Genomic DNA, 15511 nt, shown 5'->3' on the forward strand with positions numbered 1-15511 from the left:
AAGTAGTAGGACGGAATTATCCATTAACACCACTATGCCTTTTCCCATTTCTTTCCCTTTCTGAAGCTCCCCTCCATTATTATTTTATTACTTTGTGAAGCTCAGGTACATCAGTGAGACCGATTTTCCAAGCAGAGAGCTTGCCACCTCAGAATCCTTGCTTCATCTTGTCTTTAAAGCAGTAAGAGTTTACTGAGTGAATGTGGGGCAAGCTGAGGGTGTAAGAAAGTGCCTCAGTCTGTGTAAGTTGGCCCCAGACCACAGTGAATTTTGCAAGTCAGAAATCATCCAAATCTGTTTCACATGGCAGTAAATTGGTACAGTCAGCACTGCACACAATCCCTTGTTTGTCCTCAAAATCTGGGAGAAAATTCATTCTGGGTTCATTAGCTGATGAGCCCATTGTGCATGAACTTTTGTTGGCAGTGGCCTCTAATAATACACATTCTTCAGAGCTGAGAGCCTCTGGCCACTGTCGCTTCAAGTGGAGATCCTCATGGGCAACCATCTCCAATTACTACGGGATGTTACAGAACTGACCCTTCTCTCTTCTCCTGCCAGGAGCAAGGTGGCCTTTATATGTAACAAAAAAAGAAACACATGAGCTGTGATGTTAAGTTAAATAGCCTGGTGGGCCCTTGCTGTTACACTGTTTCTTCTGGAGAGGAGGGAGCCTGGAAGTTGCGAGGTTATGTAATAGGTGCTGCAGACAATATCGCTGGGCTCCAACACTAATCGGAGTGTTTACAACCCTCCCTTTTGTAGCTCCCACTGAATAGCACAAATTCCTGTGGGGGACCTTTTACATTGCCGCAGGAGGTGGCACAAAGAGCTCATTCGACAGGGACTAAGCAGCATTGAGTCCCAAGTGAATAAATGGAGCAGGTGGCACGCTGCCACAGTGTTAATGTGTCCAATAGGCCGGGGATTATGCTTGAGGCTGTGGGAATGAATCGGCCCTGCTTCTGACTGAAACAAATTCCCCTGTTGATGAGCAGTCCTGAAAGGGATTCAAATTACGCAGGTGCTCAACGTAACAGAAACTTGCATTGTAAGAGGCAAAAACCCCCCCACAACATTCCTTATAACACCACTGTAAACAGGATGCATCTTGAGATGGGGATGTGTTCCTTGGCACAGGTCACCTCAAGCAGCATCCAGAGCCTTTCTTCATTTCCCTCGCATTCCAGAAAGCGCTAGAGAGAAGTGGGTAACTCCTCTCAGGAGGTAAGATTTATTATGTGGGATGAAGCCAAAGCCAGTGGCTGTTCTCATGTGAATTGAGGAATTCTGTCAGCAGTAACACCACATGGAAGGTGGCCCAGGTGCCCCCACTATGGGGCTGTGTCAGCTCCCGCAGTGAGACTGATGGCTTGTGGTGTTTGCTGACCTTTCACTCTGGTTAGTGTAATCTCACAACTCCTCTGGCCATACCCATTTTTAATCACTGCCAAAAGAATCACAAAATCACAGAATGGGTCGGGTTGGAAGGGACCACAGTGGGTCACCTGGTCCAACCTCTCTGCTCAAGGATGATCATTCCAGAGCACACAGCACACATCTGTGTCCAGATGGTGCTTGAATATCTCCAGCAAGGGAGACTCCACAACCTCTCTGGGCAGTCTGTTCCAGTGCATGGTCACCTGCACGGTGAAGTTCTTCCATATATCCAAGTGAAACTTCCTGTGAATCAGTTTCTGCCTGTTGCCTCTTACCCTATTGCTTGACACCACTGAGAAGAGCCTGCCTCCATCCTCTCGGTATCCTCCCTCCTTCAGATACTTATAGACATTTATGAGGTCCCCTCCCAGTTGTCTCTTCCCAAGGCTGAACAGATCCAGCTCCTTCAGTCTTCCCTCGTAACAGACATGCTCCGGCCCCTTAATTATCTCTGTTGCCCTCCACTGGGTCTGCTCCAGGAGCTCCATGTCTCTTGTACTGAGGAGCCCAAAACTGGACCCAGCACTCCAGATGCGGCCTCACCAGTGCTGAATAGCGGGGCAGGATCACCTCCCCCGACGTGCTGGCAACGCTCTTCCTACTGCAGCGCAGGATATCATCGGCGTTCTTGGCTACAAGGGCCACTGCCTGCCCATGGCTCAGGGACGCTTACGTTCCTTGTGTTCTCAGAGGAGAGATGGACCCGCTGCCTGCCGGCTCTGGGCCGCTGTTGAAGAAGCTTCGCATATATCTCGCCGGGGTCCCCTCAGGCCGCCGGACCCCGCTCCCACGGGCCCGGGGGCTTCAACAACTGTGGGGGAGAGAGAAGCTGGAACCACCCCCGCGGGCGTGCTGGCCGCTGGGAGCTGTAGTGCGGCGCCGGCAACGACCTGTAGTGCCCTTGCCGGCAGCGCCCCCCGGGGGAACTACAACTCCCGTCGTGCTCTGCGCGCGTGGGTGGGGGGCACACCGGGCCCGCCCACCCCACCTCCCCGCCCTCACGGCCGCGCGGAGCGAGGCAGCGGCGCGTGCGCGGTGGCGTGAGCTCGCGCCGCTCCCCGCCCGTCCCTGCGAGCGCCGGGCGGCGGCGGCGGCGGGATGGGGCGCGAGGCGGGGCGTGCACGCCGCGCCTGAGGCCGAGGCGGAGCCGCTGCGCGGCCGAGCGGGACCCCCCAACGGTCAGTGCGGGGCGCGGGGGGCGGGCGGTCCGGCCCGACACCCGGTGAGGGCCGCGGGGCCGTTCCGGGTCCGGGCGGGCGGGCGGGGGCGGACGAAGGTGGGGGGGGGGCGCACAACTGGCGGCGCGAGCCGCCACCGCCCCGCGGCGCGCGCGGCTGCCGGGTGGGGGAGGGGCCGGCGCGGGCTGCTCGAGCGGGAGGGAGGGGCGGGGCCTCGGGAGGCTCCGCCCATTTTCCCTCGGGTCGCTGCTCGCCCTCCCTCGCCTTTGCCTTCCCTGCCTCCTTCCTTCCCTCTCTCCTCTCTTTCCTTGCTTTTTTCCTTCCCTTGCTTTCCGTTCCCCGCCAGTGTCCGGCCCCTGTGCGATACTTACGGGCCGTGTTGTCCTTCCTGCCCTTACGGGCACCTTGTGCCCTCTGTTTCCTTAGGCTTTTGCTCCCTTTGGATCGTGCGGGGTTCACTGCAGCTCAGTCTGAGCTCTGGGTTGGCTCTTTGCAAGGTCCTTTTTGGTTGTTTTTTTTTTTTTTTTGTGGGGAGGGAGAGGTCAGGGATTTATATTCTTTTGCCTTCACCTAGAGGTCTCATCTTAAAACAGTAAAAGAAAATTTACTGTTATTGTAATTTTTCTGCGTCTAGCAGGTTCTAAGGATGTCATGTTTCCTACCTGATAATATTGTTTAGAAAGTGTGTGTTAGTGTTCATCATAGAATCACAGAATGGTTTGGAAGGGGCCTCAGAGACCATCTACTTCCAACCCTTCTGCCATGAGCAGGGACACCTTTCACTAGATCAGGTTGCTCTGAGCCCCATCCCAGATGGCCTTGAATGCTTCCAAGGATATCTTAGTGGGTGATGCATGAGCAAATACATCTTATTTTTAAGTGCTAACAGATGTTCAAATAAGTGACAAAGATAATGCCAGCAGTCCACGCTGAAAGTATCTGTTCATGAGAATGGTGTGGTTTGGATTTACTCCACCCCAGTGTCCCTGAGGTTAATGATAATTGTTGATAGAAAATAATCATTTTAAAAACCCCAGGCTAAGGCCTTTTTGCCAGTTGCATAAACCAGGGTGATTTGTGCAAGTCCCTTCTTTCAGCACAGGAAAAGAGCCCTAACTGTGCCCTTACACAGGTTTCTGATCTGGAGACAGCTTGAAGTGCTTACCAGGAGTGCTCTGCACTGCCATAGCCCACCCACCCTTTCTGGGGTAGTGTTAAGGTTTTGTTGGATATGATGCAGGATGGTAATGGATGTAAATTTATTAATGAGCTTACAGGGGAATGGCAGAGGGATCCCTTGGATTTGGGGTTTGATGTTACTTGAGGTAACATCAAACTTTGGGGTTGGATGTTACTTGAGGTGCTGCATACAGCTCGTGGTGGATGGTGCTGTGCTTCAGTTCATTTCAGCTCAGTCTGGGTATAATCCCTACAGTCAGTGTGACAAGCTCTTGGGGGGCTCTTTTCTACAGAGAAATAAACAAGAAATAAACAGGAATTTTTAAAAGCCCTTCCAAAATGTTGTAGTTTTGAGCATTTAGTACTTCTAAGTGTGTGAAATTTATTAACCCTTTTGCTATAATGTTCTAGCTAACTACAAGAATAGAATGTCTAGTTTGTTGAAGTAGGGAACCTTACATTCCCTGTCCTACAGATCTCATTTCTAGGTTGGAGATAATAAATTTACTTTAGTCTTCCCACATCTGAAATGGAACATGGGAATAGCTGCCTTCAAATCTTAATACTCCACGTGCAACTTCTGCATTGTTGTGTCTTAGTTCAGGTGTGTTCAGGGGTAGGAGGGCATATTTTGTACTTTGGATTGGTGGGGCTTTTCCCCAGAGTAAGGATTTCACAGTGAAATCACTGGTGTGATTGTAATTATGTGGGAAGAAAGTTCTTTTTCTGTAGGGCAGATTATTTCCCTTTCTATATGTGCATGTCTGCACTGGAATAAATTGTCCTGGAATTGCCATAACTGCGTTCCTGCTTCAGAGCTGCATGGATTGGTTCTGCAGATGTGCTTAAAGCAAAGCTGACATGCACAAGCCCTGCATCTGACTCTTCAGGGTTCTCATCTCCACTGCTCCCTTCAGGCACTCCTCCCAGTGAGTTTTAGCTGCATTTTCTTGCAGAAAAGGTTTGCATATTTCCTGAGTAAACACTGCTGTTTCTTATGGGCAGTTCTTCGACTAATATGGAAGATGCTGCTGTTCAGCAATAAATATCACCAAATGCTAATTTACTTTCCTTGGGTAGAGCTTGGTATCATGTAGCTAGCCCCAAAATGCCAAAATATAGGATGATATTTACCTTCAGTTTCTAGCAGTATAGTGTAGCATAATCTACCAAGCTTGTCTCTCAACTAATGTATCTGATTATGTGGAATCAGTGAATGATTCCCTACCCTTACCACTAGTCATGGTTTGCTGTGTGCATGGTGTGCTATCCTTCATCAACTCCTGCTGCTGTTCCTCAGAGCCTCATGGATGGTAGTTTTCAAATTGTTGCTCAAAAAAAAAAAAAGTGTATCAAATGGGCCCAGAGCTGGGCTGGAAGTACCTTATGGAGTAGGAAGTTTTGCTTAGGCTGCATCCCCAGAGGTGGTGGTGGTGGGGGGTGACTGCTGTCCAGATGAGGTTCACATCTGCTTGCCGTGGCCAAAGCCAGAAGGATAAGGATGCAGGCTGAGTTTGGAAAAAGGAAGGGTGTGACTCCATTCCTGCCCATACTTACCCCTCTCATCCCAACCATCCCTCGCCTTTTGGGCTTGACATCAGGGAATACAAACTCACTTGAAGTTGTGGGGGTACAGCAGAGTGAAACAGACTTTGATGGTGGCAGCAACAGCAAGTCTGCAAAGCTGAATAGCAGCATGGATCCAGTGCTCCTGATTGCAGTTTGTCTTTAGGCTGCAGTAAAACTGGGGAATGACAGCTTCCTTGGGGCAGCTGCTGGGAAGTGGAGGATTTATGTGGTATTACCCAAGTAAGGAGTGGTGATCCAGTAAGTTGGCTCACACAGTAAGTTGGCTCAGATATGTCCAAGGACTTTCTAGTTCATTCTGTCCTGTTACTAGTGGATAATGTACTAGGAAAACATTTATTTAGGTTTTATCAGTAAAGTGCTGTGACAATTTTGAATTAGTAGGGAAGAATTTGTGAAAAAGATAAATATCAGGTACAGTGACTTCAGTGGATAATAGGAAGGTAAAAACAACATTTAATACCTGAACAAAGTATGTCTGACCAAAAATATTTGGAATGTGTAACGGGGTCCTTAGTGTTTTTTATTATTAGCTGTGCATTAAAAAAGCACAGAAAGCATCTCTTTATCTTATCTAATGATGAATTCCACATATACATCAGAGATCTGCAAATTCAAAGCCATGAGATCACAGCATTTAGAGCAATCAGTTCACTACCTACAAGCAGTATTTCCTTTGATAACTAATTAAGGTGTGTTTAAATAGAGAACATGATTTGGTATTTTTTTCCTTGTTTAGTTCCTGTGATGCTCAGTAAACAAAAGTACAGATAATGAAGATGTCCTAGTTTCTTGCAGAAGCAGCTTGGTGTAGGATCCTGACTAAGAAATAGCAACTAATTATTTACTAAACACATAATTTTATAATAATAATGAAAAAGTGCTTGCCAGATGCTAAAACAGTAATAATATAAATCAGTGCGTACAGTGAATTGTTAATGTGTATTAATAGTAATGTTATATTTAGCAGAGTTTAAAAACATATTTATAGAGGAAATGTTGTATTTTAAATAAGCAAATTTAGTATTGTTTTCTACAGAAATAGGAAATAGTGCAGAATAAAATAATGCAACTATTCTGATATAATACTAATAATTGAAGAATGTGATGTAAGTCACTTCATTTATCCTGGTGCGCCCTTAATTGTTAATAGCTTGCTGTCTATCCATTTGTTGTAAGTGCTAGGGAGGTGGGCAGGAATACAGACCTTATGCAATCAATGCAAAGAGAAAATTTCTTTAAAAGAAGGCAGATGATCCTTGGTGGTGCACATTAATGTGTGATATGAGCTTGCAGGTGATCCCTGCCTTGCCTGCTGCAGGCTCTGTGCTCCCTGGAGGAAGCAGGGGGTGGCTCACGATCGGTGCCAGCTGCAGCGCGACAGGAGCCAGGCTGGGGCAGAGCCTGGGCAGGTGCACAGATCCCCATTTTGCCTGCTGGGGGCTGTACTTTGCATAGGGATAGGCCCACCCTTCAGGGCAGTGGAAGGGTCAGCTGCCCAAACAGATTCCTCATATCCACTCTGCCATCTTCATTCTTTTTCTCACCCACAAGGCACAGAGCTTTTTTAGACTGGCTATTCTGGTCTCTGGAGGCACACAAGGAAAGCAGGGGATGAGTGATGGCTGTTTGCATGAGGTGGGAAGGGCCAGATGGTTGCTGGAGAGGAAGAAAGAGGAGCGAGTACTGGGTGGTAAGGTTTGACATTCCATATCAGAATGCAAGTTTGGACCAAGCTGAAATTTATTTTAAGGAGAATAAATTTAGTTTCGTGTTCGTTGCTTTGTACATTTCTTAGCAGTGACTAATTCTTGAGTCAATTCCAATAGTTATGTATAGATAAAATGTATTTTTGTACATTTTCATCCTCTCTAGTATGAAAATTTCCCAGGTTTCTGTTATCTAGGTGAAGGCAGCTCATAAAACCTGTGAAACAGGTTTTCTTCCTGTTTCACAGTTCAGTAGGATCTCTGGGCTTTTCCTGTCACTAAAGGACAAGACATCTGGCAGAAAGGAGATCTTGGAACTGATCATAGAACTCTACTACCAGAGCTTGAAGAATGACTTTTGAAAACACAATATATGATGATAATTCTTGACACTAGTAGAAAAAGGATATCACAGTGGCAAAATTTGTAGCTTCCCTTTCTCATAAAAAAATAAGTTAGAAAATTTCAAGGGTATTACTTCTCTTTAAAATCATATCTAACTTGTAAAATAGGACTTACACCTATTTTACTTACACCTATGAGCTTGAAGCTATAATTTAATGTTTATCCTCTAATGGCTTTTGTGAAGTTTAATATTTATCTTACCCTGGTGATGAAGCTTGTTGCTACTTTAACATTTCTAGCCTTCCCTGTTGTGTTTTGTAAATACAAGGATCTGCAGTCAGGTGCAGAATTTTTCTGGATGCCTGGTTGCCATGAAAATAAATTTTCAGTAAGTTTTATTAGCATGAATTTAATTGAGTTCTGAATGTAAATTCTAGTGCTAAACATGCCAGCAATTAAACTCTCTCATTTCATGGTAGTAGTAGTGGTTTTCTACCATGAATACTCTGGAAGTTCATAATTCTCTGGTATTGTTTTCCTATATCCAGTATACTGCTTTCACATACTTAATGCTGAGTGTGTTAATGTAGTGTATAATTACTGATAATAGGTAATTAAGTTGACAGATATTTTACTGTATTTGTACTGCTCCAGTAGCTTTTAATATTGTGAACCAAATGCTGTATATAAAAGTGTAATGCTAAACTGTAAGGAACCCAAAATACCTTTTGGTTTTCAGCTGGATTCAAAGAAAAGAGTAATTTCCTTTTCTGCATTTCAGTTGTGGGGGCTTTAAAGGAGATACCATTCCTTTAAGATAGCCTAAGGAGCTTTTTATATTTTATGGGATATTTTTAATTGATTGAATGGACTAAAACCTTGGGGGCAAAAATACCAAGTGATTGAACAGATTTACCCAGAAACTGCTTGGATTATTTCAGTCCAGTGGTTTCAGCTTTTCTTATTCTTTAGATGTTTTAATCTTGACAAATTCTCTAAGTTTTCTACATGCTGGCCACTTGTTAATTCTAGATGCAGAGATCTTTCACAGGTCATGCTTCTAAAGTTTTCATTCTGAAATTTGGGGTTGCAGTTCTCCAAAATTCATGCAGTTTGCACCACTGGGGAGCAGATGCCTTTTAAGCAGTCAGGTTTTGAAACATGGTTGGAGGAAACAAATTTCCACTTTCCAGCTGAAAGAGGAAGTGATGAACCTGTGGAGTTCTTTGCTGCTACAGTATATTAGTGTGACTGATATACTAGGATGTATATTTAAATACATGTTCCTTCACAAAGATAAATAAGAACTAATTTTCTGGCAATGGCTTTCAAAATGTATCTTTGAATATGCCAGAACCTGTATACAACCCCAAAAAGCAGTGGAGAAGGCACATCAGTTTTACCTATGTCATTAATTTTGTGTGCTGCAATTTTATGATATTTTATTTGGTCTGTGGTCAAATTTCTTTGCAGTTTTCTGTGCTTCTTTTGGTTGCTCGTTTTTGATAAATCCTTTAGTAAGTAAGGTTTTAATGTTACTTCAGTCAAACTTCAAACACATCTAAAAGACACACAAACATGTAAAAGAAGTTTGCGGTTGGTGTGTATCATTGGAACAGTCAGTTTTGGTGAATATTTTGACAGGTAGGTTTATTACATTTGGTGAGTTTTAGTACTTATGTGCAAGGATTTCACCACTCTTAAAATTGCCTTACACTGATGGAAGCAGTTTATCTTCTTTTGAGGGAGGGATAGGACAGAGGCCATCTTTGGTCTCAGTGTATTCAGGCTTCCATTAAACTATCTGCTCTAATTTTAATTAAAGCACCATGACTTATGTTTAGACAAGGCAACCCAACAGATTTGGAAAGGCAATCACATCTTCTATGATCCTGTGCTATCAAATACCAAACCTTTCATCCATCTCTGAAGCATACAGTATTTTTAGTGTTGTATTTGTGTTATTATTCAGTTAATTTTTATTATATTGGACAAGTAGGTTGAAAACATCAATCAGTGAATTTCTTAAGGTATGGGAGGTGTTTTGTGGCATTCTCAAGATGTAGGATTGCTGAAAATTGCTGCAGTAGATGCTACAGGCTGAGCTAAATGAAGCCTGTTTTAGAAAGTATATGTAAATTTAATTTTAAATTCTAAGGATATTTATACATTTTTCTAGAAGCCAGGTGTTTCATGTAAGTTTTCTTCTAAGGCTGACTAAATTAGCATAGAAGACAAGGCAAATAGTGTGAACTTGTGGGTCTTGCTGCTGTCCCAATAACTGGCATTTTGATGGATGGCAGATTGCTGCTTTCCCTGCAGAGACCAACAGCTGCCCCATGGTGGGGTGGGTGGTGCCACACCTTGCCTTGCATGTATTTCTGAATGCTTTCTGTGTTCACATGCGTGACATTTTGCAACATCTCAGCCCTGGAGGTGGTGATGTTAATCATAATTAATAATCTGCTGAGCTTGTAAATATTTAAATTGACTTTCCCCTTGGGTATTGAGTGAATCTGGGGCAGACATGGAAAGCAGAACTTGTTAATTCCACCTCTACGTATGGTACTGAAAAAAATAACTAAAAATTCAGAAATTTGCTGAAAGGCTAAATCCTTCATGGGGTGTTGATGAAGAGCTGTCACTGGCATTAATGGAAATATGTCTGGGAAGAAGAGATGGTAGAGCCCTACTCTTGTATGGAAATGTAACACACCATGCTAAATTTATCTTTTTTATATATATCATATGAGTTTGAAAGACATTGACATCTATTCCCGCAGGTTCGTGCTGCAGACATAACATGGATCAGCAAAACAATTATTTTGTTGGCATGTCTCATAAAATCTCAAAATAAAACAAGCTACATCAGAAAAAAACCTTTTGGTGGGTAGAACTGCATCTACAATAATGCTGTGCTAAAAACTGCTGTGCTGGGAGCACAGAAATGTTACACATCAATCCATTGTTGTTAAGTTGGGAAAACATTTGTGTGCAGCCCAGTCTGTGCTTGATTCTACTCAAATTGGACTTAATAAAGCAACCAGTGAAGGCTGATTTTCAGGTCAATAGCCACTGATGTTAGCTTGATAATAAGCAGGACTTTTAAGCCAAAAGCAAAGGTGATAGACATAGATATCAAATAATCACTAAGAGTAATCAGCTGATAGACACAGTTATTAAATAATCACTAAAAATAAACTGTTTCTGGATCAAAGTCTTCTTTTACTTTTCCTTTCTGCTGTTATGGTAGAATAGGTTTTATCTCAACCACCATAGTTCCATTTAATATTCACTAGAAGCTGAACATGTTTTGCCATTGTTGCCCTGGAACATGCAGGGTTTTAAACAGGAAAAGAATCATACATGGAATTTTATAATCTGTGTCCTGTATCACACTATGAAGAGATCCAAGCAAAGCTGTTCTTTGCTTCCTCTTCTGCTACAGAGTTGTCAGTTCAAGTGATACCCTGTAATTGATAGATCTTTTAATCTATGCTCAATAGATGGTGGCAAAAATGCAATGTAAAACATAAGTAAGTTAATTTTCACAGTTCAAGCCCTAAAGGTTTGTGTGTCATTAATATACTTTCAGAAATTGCTTCTTTCTGGGTATGATAAGGCCATAGAATTGAATATTCTTTGCCTTTGGTAAGGATTGTTTGTACTGCCCTCCCAGTTAAAGGATTATGAAGTGACTTCTGCAAAGTTAATGCTGTTTGAAAATTCTATGAATAAAATAACGATCACAATTCACCCAATTCAGTGAAGAAGCATGGTGCTTCTAATTGATTTTTTTTCTATATCCAGTCTGAAAGATGATATTTGAGTACTGGATTATAAAGCCCCGCTGTGTGGACTCGGCGTGCAGTTGTGCGTGCAGCACCCACGCTCTGCCGTTCCCTCTGCGTGTGAAGCAGGTTTATGGAGTGTGCAAGGCTCTCTGTGGCACTCTGTGTTTGGGGGTGGCAGCAGGTGCCTCTCGAAGGACAAAGCATCAGACACCCCAGTGAAGTGGTGCTGGCAGAGGGGCACACACCAGTCCTGCTTTCACTGTAGTTGGCACGGGTACAAAAGGTGATGGTGCTGCAGCAGCGGTGGCACCTGCTGCACATGCCAGCTGAATGTGGTCCCAAGAGTGCCACAGAGCCCGAGCTCCACTGCTGGCAGGAGCCTCACAGTGCCTCTCCACTGCTGCTGTTGGATTTGCCAGGTGAATTGCTGCTGTTACAGGAGGGCCAGGGCATCATAGTGTGCATTTCTGGTGTGTGGGCATTCCCAGATTTGCTGCCACTGTTAAATCCAAAGCAAAGAGTCTTTGGTAATTGCTGTTTACCCTTGCCATTTCCAGTATTTTAGCATGTGTTAGCTAAGACACTTTGAAAAAAAAATCCCCACAAAACACAAAAATATAGTTTTTGTAGGCTTAGTTGCTTTTTGCTGGGTGTTGGAACTGAGTGTGTAGAGCTCTGGCCTCTCTGGAAAACTAGATTCTGTTCTGTCTTGTTTGATCTGTCACGGGTCGTCTGCACATGCTGTTGAAAGAACAGCAGAAGTGCTTAAAACTCCTGTAAAATACTTCATGCCAAATCCATTGGTTTTTCTTCTGCTTCATTTTGCATTTTTTACTCTGAATAGCACTTGCTTTTTAATCATCATTTGTAGTACATTCAGCTCGACCAGTCATGGGTTTAGGATGTTTGGTTTTTTCCCCTGACTCCACTAATTTGACAGCTGTTCTCAGGCTGGCTGCATTCAGGTACTGAGTGTGACTGAGCAATGCTGTAGTTTAAATCTCTGATCAGGGGAACTTGTCATTAAATAGATCCAGCCCAGGAACTGATTAAAATATAACAATTAGTATTAATTTGCAAAATCCTAATCTCTGTACAACTTGCTGCAGACCTTTGGGGACTAGACTGCTCTTTGAAGGGCTTGTCAGAAAATGTGAATTGTAAAAAGATTTGGATACAGTTCCAAGGCCAGAAAAAACCCATGGTGATACTGTTTATAGTGATTGTTAAGAAAGTAAACTGCACACCTTTTATTGTATTTTCCTGCTTTCCTTTGTTAAGTATTAAAAGTAAAACTTTCTGTTCTCTTGGTGGTACAGGTGGGAATTTGGAGAGGTGGACAAGAGAGAAGGGGCAGGGTTGTCACACCAGGAATAATTCTAAAGCCAGTCTAAACAATAGTGGGTATTAGATATACTGCACAGTGTGGCAGTTTTCAAAAGTATAGGAGGGTTCAATATGTTAGCAGGACAGTTGTAGTATTCAATTCAACTCTCAGCAATTCAGCTCTTATCAAAAGCTTCCATTTTTTTAATTTGTGCTGAAAAGTTTTGTATCAGAGGCTGGTACTTCAATTTTATTTTTTTTAAAAAAGCACTAACTACATTCCTCAAACTGTTTCTGAGAATTCAGCTAGCAAGAAAATATCTTTTCTGTAATAACGAATATTTTCTAATGAATATTTTGCTAATCAGGCAAATCTTTTTAGTGCTATTTGTAATTTAGAGGGGAAACCTGTATTTGGCTGGAGAAGACCTCCCAGATTGCCTTCCTTATGTGTGGCCCATAATTTGCAGAAGTTTTAATGAGAACTGAGTGTGGGAGAAATAGAAGGTGGTGAGGGAAACCTGGGAAACAGCGAGCAGCCAAGAGGTGAGGTTAGATGAGACACTGGGTGTGGAGAACAGGAATGGTGAAACTGGGGTTGCACAGGTTCAGGCTGTGAACACCTGCTTGGTGAGGAAAAGATTGTGAGATAGACAAGGTGCAGTCCTGATTGTGGAGGAGCTGCACTGCAGGAAAGGGGACAAGGAAGCAAATGGAGATAATCTGGGGAAGACTGTGACTAGACTATGAGTGAGAAACTAATGTACCAGGCTTGAGTGCTGTTACTGGAGGTATTGGATTACTTTGTGCTGACAAGACCACAAGGAACCAAGACCAGGATTTGCTGGGGTTAAAAACAGAGAATCCCAAACAGTGGAGTAGCACATTGCCAAGAAGTTTGGAGAATGAGAAATAATTCTCAGGGTGGGCAGTAGCAGTTGCAGTGCAGGTGGCTGATTAGTCAAGATACTCCTGCAAAAGTCTGGCCTGGGTGCAGTGCCTGTCTGCCTTGTGGTGCAGAGTTCAGGCCTTCTGCTTGTTACTTGAGAAAGCTGCCATGCAAAGCAATTAAACAGCTTGTTAGCTGGACAGTTATTTGCAAGAGTGCCTCTTAAATATTTGGTTGTTGTCATAATGTAGTGCACTGCTTTGAAACTGCTTCCATGGCCATTGGTTCAGCTGAGGAAAGACATGGGAGGACTTGCTCTGATATCCCTGAAGGATGGAATGAGCCACATGGTGGGGAGGGCAGGGGGAGCCACTTGTGGGGCATATTTTGTGTACCCTCTGTGTAGGGCTTTGGTTGTTACCCTGTAACAAAGATCTGTGCCCAGACTTTCCTTGCAGACTACTTGCTTTGGAGAGGTAGTGGGATACCTGCCTCTTCTGGGAAGTGGGATGTTACAGTGAAACAGGAGTGTGACAGTATAGCCAGTGCTGGAGGCAGCACCATGGGACAGGGCCTTTTCCTAGGCAGCTCTGGTCCATCTCTTTCCAATGTGCTCTTTCCTGGGGCAGAGCATTCAACCATCCATCCCCTTCCAGGGATCCCGTTTTTGTTTTTTCCAAAATGTGTGTCTTGGAAGCAGCCTGTGAATTACAGCCTGATGGAGCTCTACAGAATTTGTAGGCTAGGGGCTGTAATACTGTTTTCCCTGAAGTGAACCAAACTGGAAAGCATGTGCTTCCACATATCTGGAGATTTTATCTTCGTGCAATTGCAAGACTTTATCATAATGGGATTGGAAACCTTCTTTTTCATATTTCTAAAATGTCTAGGATATTATTTAATTATTTATTTTAAGGCTGGCTTCCTACTGATTAGATTATTGAAGAGCTGAAATACCCTCAGTAGCAAGGAGTATTCTGGATACAGCTGCATATTCTAAATGTGAGCTGGCTCCTCCAAGAGCCCACTCAGGTGTGGATGTGGTCTGTAGCTCACTGGTTGTTGAGAGCTAAGTAGTTTTGTCTGTTTGTATATCATTCCTGAGCTGGAATGGACTCTCAGAGCTGAACTTGAAATGCCTTGGATGGTGCTGTAGCTGCCAGACTTTATCCACCTACAGGTAAATGAGAGACCACACAAAATCTACTTTTGTTACTTTTAGAAGTGATCTGATGCTGGCATTATTTGAAAAATGTGCAGCTTGCTCCTGTGTGACGTCAAATGTATGATTGTACACCCTCCTTTGAAGTAAATTTTCCAACATTCTCATGGCATCACATATGCTGTAAACTAATCTGAGGTTGAGGAGCTGAATTCTGCTAAGCAATTTGTATTTCATTCTTTTTATAAAAAAAATTCTGTGAAGTCCCTTCTTGAGGCTTTAATTTTTGCCAGTTATGAAGAGTGCATGACTCACAGGGGAGTTACTTAATGCTGTGTTTGTGTGATTACTTGTGACTTGTGAAATTTTAAACTTGCTTTGCCTGCCTACATGAAGTACTTCCCTATTCCTTCTCCTTTCATGGCTGTGTTGCCTTATTAAAGAAAGGAAAAGGCACTGATTTTATACCTGGCCACTGCTTATTAAATGAAAGACTGAAATGCTGCCATACAGTCAAATGTCAAGATTACATCAGAGGCCATCTAAGAAGTGTTCAAATGAAAACAGAGATTTGTATTAAGCTTTTCAGTATGTTATGAAAAATGCAGTAGATACAGAACTTAGATGTGATACAGACCTTGTATAGTCTTGGTAAATAAATTCTAATTGGATGTTCTCATCTTATTCCAGAGTCTCAACAGTTATATGAGTGCCGCTCATGGTTTCTGAAGTGTTTTGACATACTTAGCCCACAAGTGATAGTTTTTATTCTTCTTGTGGTTCATTGCTTTCCAAAATGGAGCTGTGTTTGTTACTAGGGTATTTTTGTCCAAAAATGGTGTGCTTCACTTCTGCAAGAATCAGGTCCTTCACACATATTCAGATATTTTGGACTGAAGGTC

The 15511-nt window shown here is 43.3% G+C and overlaps 1 protein-coding gene across 2 annotated transcripts in view; it reads left to right on the forward strand.

Annotated features, from left to right (window-relative positions):
* Positions 1–2533: 2533 nt before the first annotated feature.
* Positions 2534–15511, forward strand: part of RALBP1 (ralA binding protein 1) — a 32785-nt gene continuing 19807 nt past the window's right edge. Inside the window, exon 1 of one of the 2 annotated variants that reach the window (XM_054285182.1) lies at positions 2534–2618. The gene's annotated coding sequence lies outside the window, so the exon portion shown is untranslated. Of the gene's footprint in view, positions 2619–7031; positions 7078–15511 lie in introns of those variants that run through there. The other variant, XM_054285183.1, reaches the window with a different exon arrangement.

The sequence above is a fragment of the Melozone crissalis genome, unplaced genomic scaffold, assembly GCF_028551555.1.
Source record: "Melozone crissalis strain CALT ecotype California unplaced genomic scaffold, PUWL_Pcris_2 ptg000042l_1, whole genome shotgun sequence".
Taxonomy (NCBI): domain Eukaryota; kingdom Metazoa; phylum Chordata; class Aves; order Passeriformes; family Passerellidae; genus Melozone; species Melozone crissalis.